Below are 16,494 nucleotides of genomic sequence, written 5' to 3'. Positions count from 1 at the left end.
GTCCGGCTTGGGACAGAGTGTGTGTCAAATGTAAGAGAAAAGGTCATTTTGCTAATGTTTGTCGTTCTTCCCAAAGGGTTAACTATATTTCTCAAGAAGAAGAAGAAGTTTTACAGAGTTTCAACTGCATTTTATCTGTAGATGAATCGGAACAAAAAGAATTTCCTTCCTACACGATTTTAATTGATAATCAACCTATTCTTTTAATGATGGATTCATGCTCATGGTATTCCATTATTGGTCTAAATCTTTTTAAAAGTCTTTGGGGCGACAGAAAATTGTTATATCCTGATATTTCTCCTGGTGGATATTCTGGGCAGAAAATAAACATTGAAGGTTTCTTTTGGGCTGACATTCAAGTGGAAGATAGATACACCAAAGGGAAAGTATACGTGGCTACTAAAGGTGTGGCTATTCTAGGATGGCCAAATCAAGGATTATTGGGAATTAAACTCGACCCCAATGCTGATCCTCCAGTGTATTTGGGTGATCCATGCATATTGAGTGTAAGCGATCTAGGAGATAATACTCTTTTTGTGGAGAACACTAGAAGAAATTTTCCCGAAGTTTTTAAGGACACTTTAGGGAAATTTACAGATTTTAAACACAGGATCATTCTTAATGACAATGCTGTCTCTGTTAGACACAGAGTCAGGAATGTTCCGTTGGCCTATCGTGAGAAACTTAAAGAAATTCTTGGGGATCTGGTGTCTAAACAGATCATAGGGCCAATTGAGTCTTCCCCTTGGGTTTCTCCCATTGTTTTATCTCTCAAAAGTTCCGGTGAGCTCCGCCTATGTGTGGACCTCCGCAGCTTAAACAAAGAAATTTGGATTGATAAACATCCCCTCCCTAACATTCATGAATTAATCTCCTCACTTACTGGTGCCACTGTGTTTTCCACAATTCATTTAGCTAGTGCTTACCATCAGGTCGAGCTACATGAAGAGTCAAAGAAATTAACAGCTTTTGTAACTCCAGAGGGCATGTTCCAATACTTGAGAATGCCTTTTGGACTTGCCAGTGCTGCATCTGTTTTTCAGCGTTTAATGAAGGAAGTTCTCTCTGACTGTAAAGGAGCCATCGCGTTCCAAGATGATATTCTAATTTTTGGGAAAGATCTTAAAGATCATGATCACAATTTACATTGTGTATTGTCTAATGTTCAGAGGAAAGGGCTTACTTTAAAATTCAATAAGTGCAAGTTTAGACAACCGAAAGTGGAGTATCTAGGACACGAAATTTCTAAAGATGGCATTAAACCGAAATTCAATCATGTCAAGAGCATTACTGATGCTCCTGTTCCTTCCTCTAAAGAGCAGTTGCTGTCTTTTTTAGGACTCACTGAGTTTTATGGTAAATTTGTTAAAGATTACTCTACTATTGTGCACCCTTTACGATCTTTGTTAAAAAAACAAGCAAAATTTGTGTGGTGTAAAGAACAACAGATTTCTTTTGACACCTTAAAGGGTAAAATTATCAATGCTCCTTTCCTTAAACCTTTTTCTGTCCATAAAGAATGTGTAGTTTGTGTTGATGCGAGTAATGTGGGCCTAGGTGCCGTTTTGATGCAAAAGGACAATTTGGGAGAATGTGTAGTATCTTATGCGTCCAGGACATTGCGAGATGCTGAATTTAATTATTCCACAATAGAGAAGGAGCTTCTCGCTTGTACGTGGGCGACCCAACATTTTCGTCAATTTCTTTGGGGGACGAAGTTTACGCTGAGGACAGATCACAAACCCCTTGTCAATATGTTGTCAGCTGGTGGTGGGAGAACTCTCACTGCTCGTCTTGCCCGTCTTGCTGCTAAGTTGCAGGAATATCGCTGTGAGGTTGTTTATGTTCCTGGACGCTCTAATGTGCATGCGGATTGCATGTCACGTTTTCCTATTAGTGATTGTTCAAACAGGGATCATTCTGACGAGTGTGATGTAGCTTTTACCTTGTGTGATGTTAATTTAATTGCTGGGAAAGATCAAGAAAACCCTATTACTGAAAGTATTTGGTCTACAGCTATGCTTCAAGATGATGTGCTTGAGAAGGTAAAGGTTTTCTTGAGAAATGGTTGGCCTGAAGAAAGGAAAATGAGTGGTGATTTGGCTCCCTTTTTTAAGGTTAAAGATGAGTTAATGGAAATTGATGGTATGATCTATCGAGAAGATAAAATTGTTCCTCCATGTGGTGTTAGAGACTCCATTTGTGGCTTGGCCCATGAGGGCCATATGGGGATGTCTACAACTAAGAGAAGGATTAGAGAATTTTACTGGTGGCCCAGTATGGACGCCATGGTTGACAGGTGGGTTAGAAACTGTTCTCCCTGTTCTTTAAGTGACAAGTCTGTGAAACCAATTTCTACTGGGATTTCTCCTGTTGAATTTGCTCTTGGACCTTGGAGGAAGTTGGGGATCGACATCATTGGTCCTTTCAATTATCAGTCGGGGAAGGATATGTTTGCTGTAGTTCTTGTAGATTATTTTTCGAAGTGGCCCGAACTGAAAATTGTCGAAAAGGTCAGTTCCGAGATTGTTGTTGAATTCTTAAATGAAGTTTTCTGTAGAGAGGGTTTGCCAGAAGAAATCGTTTCCGATAATGGACCACAGTTTGTGAGTGAAGTTTTTGTTTCATTTTTGAAAATTTGTGGTATCCAACATAAAAGAGTCTCGAATTATTCTCCACAATCCAATGGCCAGGTGGAACGCTTCAATAGGGTAATTAAGGAGTCTTGCCAATTAGCCTTGCGGAGTGGTTTGAAATGGAAAAAAGCCTTACAGGCTACTTTGTTCACTTATCGCATGTCTCCCAACTCTGTTACCGGGTTGTCTCCTTTTGAGATATTGCGATGTAGGAAGCCAGGCACTAAAATTTTTCCTTGGTGGTTGAAGGCGAGGGATTCTGAGTACTCGGAGCTAGATATGAAGGATGTTAGAGATCGTGTCGGTAAATACCAAGAAAAAATGTTACAGAGTTCTCCTCAGAAATCTGTCTCCTCCAAAATATCTGTGGGTGACTTTGTGAGGGTGAAGTTTGGTGGTATTATTCCTAACGGTGTTTCCAGGTGGTCTTCTCCAGTTAAAGTCACTGAGGTTTTCAGTAAGGCTGTTAGAGTGGAGGGCGGCAAAATCTGGAATTTTAGACGCATATCGATTTGCAGATCCAATGTTTTAGGAAATAGGAATGTTTACTTGGATGTGAAATCTCATGAAAGTACGTCACTGCCTGATATTGATTCGAGTTTTCCCGGTTCGCATGAGGTTTTTGACAATTTGCAATCATCTCATGTGTTTGTTCCCCAAACTTGTACTAATGATTCTTCTTTACAGGTTGCTTCTTCTAATGTGGATGAAGTTGTTTCCAACGAATATACTCAAGATTGTAATTTAGAACCTGTTTGTGTACGCAGCAGTTCTCGTGTGAAATATTTCGCTGGAAAATTTAGAGATTTTGTATGTTCTTAAATGTTTTTTTTCTTGTAGGATCTATCGTTTTTTTTAGTTGTTTTTTTTGGTTTTTTAGGGGGGAGGTGTGTTGTATTCCTACATTATGTCACTTCTAGAATTATGGCATGTCATGTAGAATGCGTGGCATGTCATGTAGAATGCGTGAGGGAAAAGTGGATGTCAGTTGGATGTGATCTGGTCGCACTTCTCCTGCCTCCTGTGGATGTCTAAGTTGTTTTACTTCTGCAATAAATCTACTTGGTGCAATTCCATGCGTGGACTGCTTTCTACAGGGTTGTCATCATCCTCATGTAGCTGATACAGAAATGTTGGTGGAAACATGGCTGTAGAACTCCACTACATAATTTGCTGCTTCTGGACGGCTTATGCCCTCTGCATCAAGCCCTGTGGGACACCTTCCACTGTCCCCCGCAACCGCACGCCACAATCACCTCGGACATCGATGAGGACCCGCTGAGTCAATGTGGCCCTGCCTCAGTGCACCGCAAGGCACCGTCCCGTGGCCAGGGGCCTGTGCCGGCCGCTGTGCATCCGGGGCCACTAACTGTGCAGCTCAAGTCAGGGACCCTGTCTGGATGAATATTGGATGACCTCTGAGACGGTGGTCTTGGGTTCATCGACGCCATGTGTATGTGGCCCTGCGCTGTCCGCTGCCTCCGGCCTCAACTGCATACCACCAGGGCTCACACATCAAATCGAGTCCTGACCGGCCCTGACATGGCATCATCACAGGAGGCACACGCCACCGTCCCCAGGACCATCTCCAACCGCCATCTGCCAGAGTCCAAACAGTGGTACTGGCAGACTAACGGAGTTGCTCACACCTGTCGTGGATGACATCATTTGCCTGATACCCTGCTCAGCACTCCAGGTGCCACTGGCTCAGTGCACCACAACCCATGGACCATTACTGATTGAGTTTTGTGCTGTGGCGAGTTTGTGCAGCAATGTCACCTCAGGCAGTGTGGGAGACCTGGGACGTTGATGAGGAAGATGATGCAGGTCTGACACATCCCACTGCATCTGCATCAGGAATATCCTGAAGGGACCCAATCCTAGACATCTTGTTCACATGAGCGCGCTCAGCTCTAGTTCCCCAACCTCAGTGCACTGCAACTCACGGACACTTCTGTTTGCTCATTGTGTGACCTCTGGACTTGCTCCAGATACCTCCATGATGCTCTGCAGTTGTCTCTGAAATGCTGGTGTTTACTGTTTCCATCTTCATAGTGTTCACTATTGAATGTGTTGCCAGCACCAACCACTCCGTGAGGGCTGGCTTACACTCACCACACACATCCAGCACAGGCGTCGCTGTACATGTGACCCTGCCAATAAAGGGACCGGGCGCACGTGCCCGTAGCCAGTTCCACAAACTATCTGCGTGCGTCTGTGTGCTCATGATGTGTGCATGAGGGCCCCGGGCCCTACAACATTACATTATGCTGTGTACAGCGGATGCAGCCATGTCCTCGCAGGCAGCGTGTTAGTGCTTGGACATGTAGCTTTGTCGTCAGCTACTCATTACGTAAGGGGAGTGTACTGGGCCCAGTACACTCCCCTTACGTAATGAGTAGCTGACGACAAAGGGTTTCCCGGCGCCAGTGTCGGTGTTGCACTTTGTACAGCATTGTCGTGGGATGTGCTGTTATTGCTATGTGTGTGTGCTGGAGTGTGCCATGGGAATCAGGGACATGATCCAGGGTCAATGTGGGTGTGCAGTGTGCTACACATCGTTGTGCATGTGTGCCATTGTGCCCATCTCCCACCGTTGCCCCAGTCCCTGGTTGTTCCTCACCCTGTTGATGTTGTGTCAGGTCCTATTGAGCTGTGTCCGTACTCCCACCTCCTTGCACCGTCTCCACACTGATGACTGTAGCCTCCGTTTCCTCCAGCTCCTCCTGTGGCGCAGGACTCCCACCTCCTGTCGCTGTTGCTGCCTTCCTGTTAGCAGCAGCTTTGTGCCTGGTTTAGATTTTCACATCATGCCAGCTCCTCTTGGCCTCCTCGACACTCCTACTGCATTCCTGGTGGTCTAATTGTGGGTCAGTTGATGGTAGTGTTCTGTCACCTCTGTGACGCTGATCTGGTTTTACTGCGGACTGCACCCCGTCTTCCTCTCCCTCTTCTCTTTGGCCTTCCCCGACCCTGTTGTTCCTTGCTGATGGTCTGTGGGGGTTGTGGGGTTCACGTTGGCCTATGCGCTTGGTCAGGGTGCATCCATGTTGCTACTCACTTTGGATTGTTTCTGGTGTGTCGTTTTGTAGCTTTTATAGAGCATTTTCCCGCCAGACGCGTGGAATTTGCAGGCCTGTCACTGGTTTTCGCTGCTTTTTGTACTGCAATTGGCCTCTTCGCAAGATTTTTTGCGTTTGTGTTTCGCACTTTTGCGGCGTGGCGTTGATTTTAACGCGGTCATTTGACGCATTATCTGGAGACTATCACATGGTACCGCCGTGTTGAGAATACTTAGTTAACAGGGCGTAATTTTCCCGAGGTGTTGCCTGTTGCGTTGTTACTTTTGCGATGGTTATTACACATTCTTGAGAATATGCCCCTCTGTTTGTTGCCATTAAATATGTGTTTTTTTTAATCACCTCCGGTTTGCCTCCTAATTATAAAGTAAGTTGGTCTTCAGCGTTGTTCCCCTATATTTCCATAAAACTTGTCAGTGTCTTCAAGCTTTCAGCTTCCGGTGAAAAGATGTCACAATAAGTATCAAAATCCAAGGTGACATCACACAAACGAACCTTCTAGATCCTAGATTCTAGTTGAAGCCTATCAAAGAGCCCGGTGTTAAAAGACTTCCACTAAAATGTTAAAATTTTGCATGCACTGCAGTGCTGAGAGTAGAGAGCTGTAGGCACTTTTAGAGACAGATTTACAAGTCCCTTGCGCCACTTTTGCGCCATTCTTAACATGGGGAAAGTGACGCAAAAGTGGCACAAGGGGCTTGTAAATATGCCCCATAAACACTAAGGGCCTCATTTATGAGAAATGACGCATCGCTGCGTGAAAGCAGTGATGCGTAACTTCTCAGTGCGCACTCCTTGCGACATGATTGATGCGTCATATTTATAATATGACTCATCATGTCGCAAGGAGTTACAGATACGCCAGTATTTCTGACGTATCTGTAAGCGCAAAAGTGACACATTGCTGGAGTGTGTCACAAAAGTGACGCAACTCCAGCAATGCGCCCTTTCACATGGGAAAGGGCCTGCATGTGAAAGGGCCTGCATCAGTCTTAAGCCTGCCATGAGGCAGGCGCTAGATATTGACGCATTTGCGTCCTAGAAGTGGCGCAGTGAAATCTCATAGATTTCACTGCGTCACTTCCAGGACCCTTTCTTGCATCAATACGCCCCCCTTGCATACATTATACCTGGCGCAGGTATAATGTTGCGCAGGGGTTTACAAAGTGACACATCTACCTAGATGCGTCACTTTGTAAATATGGCGCAACAAGGCGCATTTTTTACGCCACTGGTGCGTCACAAAAAGTGACGCACCAGTGGCGCAAAAGTGACGCACAGCCTCATAAATGAGGCCCCTACAAACGTGAAATGAGAACCGTTTGCTGACATGTTTCTATAAACTGAGGAAATAGTCTGTTTGGCGCGCGCAGAGGATGCTCCAGAGAGCGGCCATCTTCTCACCGCCAGTCAAAGCACACACGATAGAGACCCCTGGGTGAGAGCTGCGGGGTTAACAATAGCAGGCCCCGGGGGGCTGCAAGTGTGTATGAATCAATCAATGCGGCTATTTGTGGCCCAGACCACAGCGGTCTCTTCCGAGTGAGCTCCGATTACAGCCGAGCAGAGAGGCCTGATGGAGCAGGCGGGCTCCGGCCCTGGCGCTGTTTATCCGCCCGACAGAGCCTGTCGGAATTACATGGCTGGCAGCGAGAGAGTGGGTGGCAGGGGCGGGCTGGCAGCGAGAGCGTGGGTGGCAGGGGGTGGGCAGAATAGGTCAATTTTATAGAGAGGAAGTAGCAGCGAAGTGAGGATGTCGTGTCCTCGTGCGGGAAGGTAAAATTGTCCCTCTCCTCATTTGATAATAAAAAACAGCCCTAATTGGAGTGTAGTGGGCCACTCGCATCCATGAACCCAGTGCCCATGTTGAAGGTTTGATAGGCAAGCCCTTGGGGGGCGACCAATACCAACAGTAGTAACAAGTGTGCATCCCCACCAGGGAAGGCTGCCTGCACTGTTTCCCTCCTGATTGGTAAACCACCTAAGCCATGCTGTTGATTTAAATGTATACCATAATGTATCTTAACTTATTTTGCACAAAAAGTATAACTCAAGGGGGCATATTACCGAGGAGTGCGTTGGAAAACGCACAACGCACATTCCCGTATCGCCGGCTATCGCCGGATTTCATCGCCTTTTCAGCGCGCAATTATCAATGCGCATCAGGCAGGCGAATAGAAATCCGGCGATAGACGGCGATATGGCACATTAGTGCATGAAAACAAACGTTGTTGTCATGCGCTAATGTGGGCCTTGATAATATGGGGGGGTGGATTCAGCTTTATGATACACACCCCCATGTTATCATTGCCTAACGCCTGGTCAGAGCAGGTGTTGGGAGACCTGAGATAAATGAGTTTATCGCAGGTCTTTTCCTCCCATCGCCTTCCTTGGTAATAGGGTGTTCCCACCTCCAACAACATTTATCATGTGGTTGGACATGGGAAAGCCCACTTTGCATGTCATTAGCGATGTTTATCGCCGACATGCAAAGTGGGCTTGGGGCAGGCTTTAAAATGCCCTTGTGAATAGGGCTCTGGCAGTATCGCCGCTTTCTCGGCACAATTCGCCGAGAAAGTGGCGATACTTGCCCTTGGTAATATGCCCCAAGATTAGGTAAAATGATTCTTATCCTTCTGCTGTGTTAGATGTAAAAACGATTTTTTTTGCTGTGCTTTAAAGTGGCTTTAGGGAGGTCTGTACAAATGATAACCTGTAACATGACATGAGCACCTAGCCTTATAATAGTGCTATGTATTGAATTTTCACGAGCGCTTGTGATATGTATTTTTAGTTCTTCAGCGGTAAATGCTACTTGCGACCTCCAACCCAGTATCATGTCCTTCCATCTCCTTCTTCCACTCACCAACCTTTGTCATCCTCCCCTCAGAGTGACACCCACCTTCCCTGATGGTCCTTGAGGTCTTATACAGCTCACACCGTGAATCAAATACCACTAAGCGCTACCAAGGGGGATCAAAGTGCAGGGAAGGGCGCCTTACCAATCAACAGGTGCGGGGCAGTTCACCTTCAGGGACCCGAGGGCTCTCATTCATGGCCCTGGCCGAACTGCTCAGTGGCCCCCCTGGGGCCTGCCACCTACCCTTCTCTACCCAAATAACTGAATAACATATCCACTACTCAAATTACTTCATATTTTACTATATTAATTTTCAACACTAATCCTGTATGGGTTCCGGAGTGGCGTGCTACTCCCCAGAAAAGCGCTTTAACACCCATCGGGGTAACAAGTGCTATATGAATGCAAAACTTTCTTCCCCTTTTATCCCTCCGCTATCCTTCTCACTCCAAACAACTGACTAAATATCCACCACTGAAATTACATCATATTTCACCACATTAATTCACCACTAATCCTTTATGGGCTTCCTGAATAACGTGCGTCAACAAGTGCTATATAAATACAAACCTTTTTCCTCCTCTATCCTTCTGCTATCATTCCAAATAACTGACTAACCTATCCACCACTTAAAATGTACTTGCATGTTTCACTATACTAATTCAACACTAATCCTCGATGGGTCCCAGAGTAGCGTGCTACTCGCCGAAAAAGCGCCAGGACGCCTCGTCAGGGGTAGTAAGCGCTATATAAATGCAATTACAATAGAATACAATGTCCAAGGGCATTGGCTCGCTGCTTTGCCGGCAGGCTCAGAATCATTCATACAGGGAGAGTTAGGGGTGTACAGGTCCTGTACTGTGCTGCGACCCGGGGACCTGGACACGTGTCAGCCACAGGAGGGTGCTGCCCTAGGCCCTGTTGCTTCACTGCGAGGGATGTCAGGGGGTTGACCCTGGCGGTGACCTTCATGCGCGGGAACAGTAAGGTGCAGACCAAAAGGCCTGTTGCATTAACTCATGAGGCACCTATCGGGGCTGGCGCAGGACCCTGTAGTGCATGATGGGGGGTAAGGTGGGCCTTCGTGCACTCAGTGCTAAGAGATGAGGGGTTCATGCACCCCTGCTGAGGGACAGGAGGGGGCTCGTGCAGGCCCTGTTTTCGCTGCTGATGGACAGGACGAGGTTTGTGCATCCCTGCTGAAGGGTGGTGGGGCATGGGGGGGGGGGGGGTGACTGACTTAATACCATGCAGCCACCGCCGTGGCGAGAGGCGTCCAATCACTGCCGCAGACCCCCCCTCCGAGTGGTGCCACGAATGGTACTAACCTGCCTCCGGCGGTGCCCTGGAGCTGGGCCGCTGGGCGAGCCGTGGGCGCTGTCGCTTGTCCCTCCAGTGAGACCCATGAAGGCTGCTCCAGGACAGCTTATCCGCCTGGTGCAGCAGGAAGCCGAGGACCAACCCCAGCAGATAGACCAGGGAGGGGGGAGACAGGAGCAAACAGGCATCCGCCTCGGCGTTACCATGGCAACAGGGAGAGATGGAGAGCGGAGGGGACATGAACGCAGCGAGCCGTGCTGGTCCTCGGCCCCCTCACCCTCCTCTCGATGCCGTCACTCCGGCTCCACACTGCACCAAAGAAGCCTCCAGGAACAGGAGAGCCGGCAGGGGGCCACTGGTTCTTGCTGGTCCTCCCCTGTGCCATCACCCGTTTTGGGGGATGATGGCAGAGGGTAGCTGCTGCGAGGGGGGTGGGTGGGGGGGGGGGGGCTAAGCCATCTGTGGAACAGTGAAGGAACTGTGTCGTCTGCAGACAGGAGACGTAGGCAGTTGTGTAGGAGACATGTCGTAGAAGTGCTGGCTGTGGGTGCGGTTACATGTCACTTTTTTCTCCTCCTGTAATGTACCGTTTGCTACCACTTGTATTTTGTTTGCTCACAATTGTCACGTTTACCTCATGTAACTTTAATGTTTGCTTTTGTAGTTTGTTCACTTGTCATTTTCTCCTCACGTATCCTTAACGTTCCTATTGTGAAGCGCTCTGACACCTTCGGGTAAAGTCCGCGCTATATAAAAACGCATAAATAAATAAATGAATAAATAAATAAATAAATAAATAAATAAACAAGCAAGTTATTTGTAGGGAATTGTGTTGTAGCACTGACTGAGGAAGCAGCTTTGAAAGTCACAGGAGCCGCGTGACTCCTCCTGTATAAGTAGTCAGTGGCTGTAGGAGTATGTAGTGTGAGTTCGGGGTGGCCACCGCAGGGCATGGGCTGGTGCAGCACTGATTAAATGGCCGTCTCCCTCTCCCTCTCCCTGGTGTGCTTTGAGCAGCTCTGTCTGCCTCTTCCCAAACAGCCCGGGGCCTGCGGCCGCGTCCAGGGCTGGCAGCCCTCGGCGCATTTCATTAAAGGAGAGATTTAATTGAAAGCGCGTCCTTGCTCGGGAGATGAGCTGTCTGGGGCCGAGCCAGCCCCCTGCCTCTGCCCGGGCTCCGGCTGTGGTTGGAGTGATGGATCGCTGTCATGTGCTCTGCAGCCGCTGCTCGCGCGCACGATGGCGCGAGGACAGTCAGCCGCTCTCCCTCAGGTGTGGGTCCTTTTTAATGCCCCATGTAGCGGTGTGGGATCATTGTGTTGCAGCTGGAGTATGCTCCTGGGCCTTTCTGGAGCCGTGGTTTGCTTCCTTAGGGGCAGATTTACAATAACTGGCGCATCCCTGCATACCAGCAGGGATGCGCCAGTTATTTTGCGTCACGGCAGACACCTCTTGCGCCACTATGGATGTGCTGCATTTACAATGCGGCGCACCATGGGGCAAGAGAAGACAGATGCATGACGCATCTGCTGCCGTAAAGGTGACGCATTGCTGGAGTTGCGTCGCAAGCGCGACGCAGCTCCAGCAAGGCTCGGGGTGCCCCTATGCCTAACGTGCTGCGTCAATCCTTACGCTTGCTTCAAGCAGGCGCAGGGTTTTGACGCAGCATGGCCGTAAAAGTGACTGAGTGAAATCTTGTAGCTTTCACTCAGCCACTTGTAGGAATCGTTCCTGCGCCGGAGCACCGGCCCCCTGTGCCGAAACGCCCACATGTGGCTCAGGGCTTTACAAATGTGAAGCATCTCCCTAGATGCGTCATGTTGTAAATACTCTGCAGCATGGCGCTGGCTTTGTGCTGTCGCTGTGTCACAAAAGTGAGGCAACGGCTGCGCAAATGTGGCGTACGGGGCTTGTAAATCTGCCCCAAAGTGCCTAAACACATCCGTGCCAGTTTATCCCTGTATTCCCATGACCCCCTCCTCTATTACCTCTTTCTGGGGTGAGGTTGAGCTCCTTGTACAGGCCCAAATCCTGCTTCAGTGTATGGAAATGCAGTTGTCCATCATAGAAGAAATACACAAAAGGGCAATACATTAATTTGGAAAATCTTAAATGCATGGGCCCAGAGCTGTTCTTAGGAGTTCCTGCTGGCACTGTTGATCTCAAGGTTGCGGAATACCAAGGTTTCCTAGTCTTGATTCCACTTCATGGTGCTTTATTTCACCACCCTACACTTCCTGTCTCATTCTTGATGGGTTTTAGTCCCATCTCTGATCCCTCAGTTTAGTCTCATCCCTTAATCATTGTTCTCCCATCTTTCTCTTCCTTCTTCTCTTTCCTATATCTCCTTTTTTTTCTCTCTTGCTCTAGGTCAAGGTTTGTGATTATTAAAACCACGCCATGGTCCCTAAAAAATAGTTCTGGGGCCCACCAGAAGCAACCACTGGTACAAATTCTGCACTTACAATGCTTCCATCTTGGTAGCTGGTCCTGGAAGCCCTACATGTGAGTCTAAGTCTGCGAAGACAACACAAGTTTACAGAAGGCTGCATGCCATATTTTTAAAGGTTTTTTAAAATCTATTACAACAGGATGAAATCACAACTATCTGTAACCACAAAGCCACCTGAAGGCCAGCTACTCCTAGAGTGAAACGGAGAAAAAAAATGAAAATTCGCACCACAAGGATGGAAGCAAATACTGCTACACACTCCGATGAGGGAACGTCTATGGCAAAGCCGTACCGCCATATGCAATGACCGAGGATCTTTAAAAATGCGGTGGACTCAACCACCTGGGTTTGGCAGTCCTTAATGGCGATTCATTGCGTCTCACTGTCTTACGGCCTATCGAAGGAATCCGCAGGTCCATGTGTACCATCTCCGATAGATCCTCTGCGCAACTCATTTGGACATGGTGCTTACTGGGAAAACATTGAGGAATCTACCTGCTGATGGCAACGCCAGATCTAGAACATTGTCCCCCAGCCTGTCCAGGAGCCGGTCCTTCTGCAAGAAAGGGGCCTCACTCATTATCTGATGTTCTGTAAAGTGATGATGCCTGTCCCCTACCACCACAGATGTGTAGCAGGGTAGAGGCCCCACCAGCCCAACTCACCAGCACTGCTCGAAAGCTCCTTCCCAAAGCATGCTAGCTTGAGAAAAAGAACCGACTAGCTTTGCCCTGATCAGAAACCTTGCTAGCCTGGCAGTATTCAAGAAAAAACCCTAAGAACAGGACTGTTCAAAGGAGCTTTCCCATCGTGCCAGATGGTCAACTGGCACAGGAGGGGGTCCTGCCGCTTAGTATATATAAATATAGGATTGTCAGAATGTTGCAATTTCCTTTGCTTGTTTCATTTTTAATAGTTCTAAATAGAAGCTCTACATGGAAAAATTCTGGTTTTAATAAATCAAAATGTATATGTAATATCATTTGGTCACTAACACAGTATGAGTGATCCAGTCCTGAGTATTCAAAGTCTGCCAATGTATTAATTCTCAGAAAACATAGTACTGCTGCTCATGACAGCAGATCTTTGGAAACAATATTTGGTAGGCGAGTTACAGATGTCACTTGTTTCGTCTTCTTTGGCTGCTGGCCCGGACTGCCCTAAGGTTTGCGTCTGATTGGTTTCGCTTTTAGCCTGAAGTTAATCCATTATTGGCGGATAGCACTGTGAAGGGTGTGTCTTGAGGGTAGTCCAAAGAGGCGAGAACGGTCTATGAGAATTGTCGATGAGGGTAGGCCTAAGAGCCTAGACAGTCTATGAGGGTTGTCCTAAGAGACTAGAACGGTCTATCAGAGCAGTTCTAAGACACTAGAACGGTCTATGAGAATTTTCCTAAGAGCCTAGAACGGTCTATGAGAGTGGTGCTATGACGCTAGAACGGCCTATGAGAGTTGTCCTAAGAGGCTAGAATGATCTATGAAAGTGTACTAAGAGGCTAGAACGGTCCATGAGAATTGTCCTAAGAGGCTAGAACAGTCTATGAGAGTAGTCCAAAAATATTAGAACGGTCTATGAGAGTGCTGCTAAGATGCTAGAATAGCCTATCAGAGTTGTCCTAAGAGCCTAGTACGGTGTATGAGAGGGTGCTAAGATGCTATAACGGTCTATGAGAGTTGTCCAAAGAGCCTAGAACGGTCTATGAGAGTGGTGCTAAGACGCTAACATGTTCTATGAGAGTTGTCCTAAGAGGCTAGAACGGTCTATGGGAGTGGTGCTAAGACGCTAACATGTTCTATGAGAGTTGTCCTAAGAGGCTAGAACGGTCTATGAGAGTGGTGCTAAGACGCTAACATGTTCTATGAGAGTTGTCCTAAGAGGCTAGAACGGTCTATGGGAGTTGTCCTTAGAGGTTAGAATGGCCTATGAAAGTAGTCCTAAGACGCTAGAATGGCCTATAAGAGTAGTCCTAAAACGCAAGAACTGCCTATGAGAGTTGTCCTAAGAGCCTAGAACGGCCTATGAGAGTAGTCCTACAAGACTAGAACAGCTATGTCCTAAGAGCCTAGAACGTCTTTGAGAGAAGTCTGAAGACGCTAGAACGATCAACGAAAATTGTCCTAAGAGGCTAGAACGGTCTATGAGAGTAGTCCTAAAACGCTAGAACGACTTATGAGAGTTAACCTAAGAGTTTAGAACGGTCTATGAAAGTTGCCCTAAGAGGCTATGGTCTATGAGAATTGTCCTAAGAATGTAGAACGGCCTATGAGAGTTGTCCTAAGAGCCTAGTACGGTGTATGAGAGGGTGCTAAGATGCTATAACGGTCTATGAGAGTTGTCCAAAGAGCCTAGAACGGTCTATGAGAGTGGTGCTAAGACGCTAACATGTTCTATGAGAGTTGTCCTAAGAGGCTAGAACGGTCTATGGGAGTTGTCCTTAGAGGTTAGAATGGCCTATGAAAGTAGTCCTAAGACGCTAGAATGGCCTATAAGAGTAGTCCTAAAACGCAAGAACTGCCTATGAGAGTTGTCCTAAGAGCCTAGAACGGCCTATGAGAGTAGTCCTACAAGACTAGAACAGCTATGTCCTAAGAGCCTAGAACGTCTTTGAGAGAAGTCTGAAGACGCTAGAACGATCAACGAAAATTGTCCTAAGAGGCTAGAACGGTCTATGAGAGTAGTCCTAAAACGCTAGAACGACTTATGAGAGTTAACCTAAGAGTTTAGAACGGTCTATGAAAGTTGCCCTAAGAGGCTATGGTCTATGAGAATTGTCCTAAGAATGTAGAACGGCCTATGAGAGTTGTCCTAAGAGGCTAGAACGACTTATGAGAGTTGTCCTAAGAGTTTAGAACGGTCTATGAAAGTTGACCTAAGAGGCTAGAATGGTCGACGAGAATTGTCCTAAGACTGTAGAACTGCCTATGAGAGTTGTCCTAAGAGGCTAGAACGGTCTATAAGAGTAGTACTAAGAGGCTAGAACCGTCTATGAGAGTTGTCCTAAGAGATTAGAAGGACCAATTAGAGTAGTGCTAAGAGGCTAGAATGGTCTATCAGAGTTGTCCCAAGAGCCTAAAACGGTCTCTGTCAGAGTACCCCTAAGACGCTAGAATAGCCTATTAGAGTTGTTTTAAGAGGTGAGAATGGGCTGAGATTTGTCCTAGGAGGATGGAACAGCCTATGAGTATAGTCCATAGAGGCTAGAAGAACAGTCTATGAGAGTTGTCCTAAGAGGCTATGAAGCTCTATGAGAGTAGTTATAAGATGCTAGAATGGTCTGCTGCCTCCGAGCTCGGTCCAAATTGGCTTACTCTTGTGCGCTGTGTTATCCTGTCTCAAATCGACTCAATGATAACTTTAAACTATTGTTTATAAACTTCATATGCATTGAACTAAATTAGATTTTTTTTCTGAAGATTAACATATTTGTAGACTATAAATAGTAAAGATTGTATCACTCCTAATGTGTCCTGTGACTAAATGATATTAAAACATTTAATATATAAAAAAACATTTTTGTACCTGGGGCTTCAATATAGAACTGCTATATACCGACACGTAATATTGCAATTTCACACAATCCTATACTTTTGTATACTCAGATCCAGTGACCACTTCGTTTATCACCCAGGTCTCTATTCCTTCAGGGAACACACTTAAAAATACACCTAGAAGTGTGGCATAAGTGGATAGCCCAGAATACACAAGCCCTTGGTATGTGGAATATTCATCTTAGACTACCCCCTTCTTGCATAGACATTGGCCGCCAAAGAGTGCCCATCAGACCACAGTTGAAGTGCTGTACTTTACAACCTACAAGGGATTCTCATTTGGTTGTACTACTAATTATTGACCCCCAGATTAGCGATTTACAATAATATTGTGGATGATTATCGAGGGACAAATCTCTAAAGATAACTCCATATAGGGAAGTATAGAATTGCTATTCCTAACTCCGAATCTATGTACCGTAAATATATATATATCTGCAAGGTTTATATATGTGGAGTTAGGTATAGAAAATCTATGCTTACCTGTTGATATTTCAGTTTTGATACTTTGTCTTTGACATCCTGTGCCATTGATATTGCGGTTTAGATATTTAGGGGCAGATTTACAAGAAACTGATGCATCTCTGCGTTGGAGCAG

General features: G+C 46.6%; 1 protein-coding gene across 1 annotated transcript in view; it reads right to left on the bottom strand.

Moving 5' to 3' along the window:
* Positions 1 to 9,988, bottom strand: part of LOC144766693 (E3 ubiquitin-protein ligase RNF182-like) — a 41,122-nt gene extending 31,134 nt beyond the window's left edge. The window contains exon 1 of the mRNA XM_078650461.1: positions 9,905 to 9,988. The gene's annotated coding sequence lies outside the window, so the exon portion shown is untranslated. The remainder of the gene's footprint in view (positions 1 to 9,904) is intronic.
* Positions 9,989 to 16,494: the final 6,506 nt, after the last annotated feature.

The sequence above is a fragment of the Lissotriton helveticus genome, chromosome 7, assembly GCF_964261635.1.
Source record: "Lissotriton helveticus chromosome 7, aLisHel1.1, whole genome shotgun sequence".
Taxonomy (NCBI): domain Eukaryota; kingdom Metazoa; phylum Chordata; class Amphibia; order Caudata; family Salamandridae; genus Lissotriton; species Lissotriton helveticus.
This window is presented reverse-complemented; position numbering and strand designations above follow the sequence as displayed.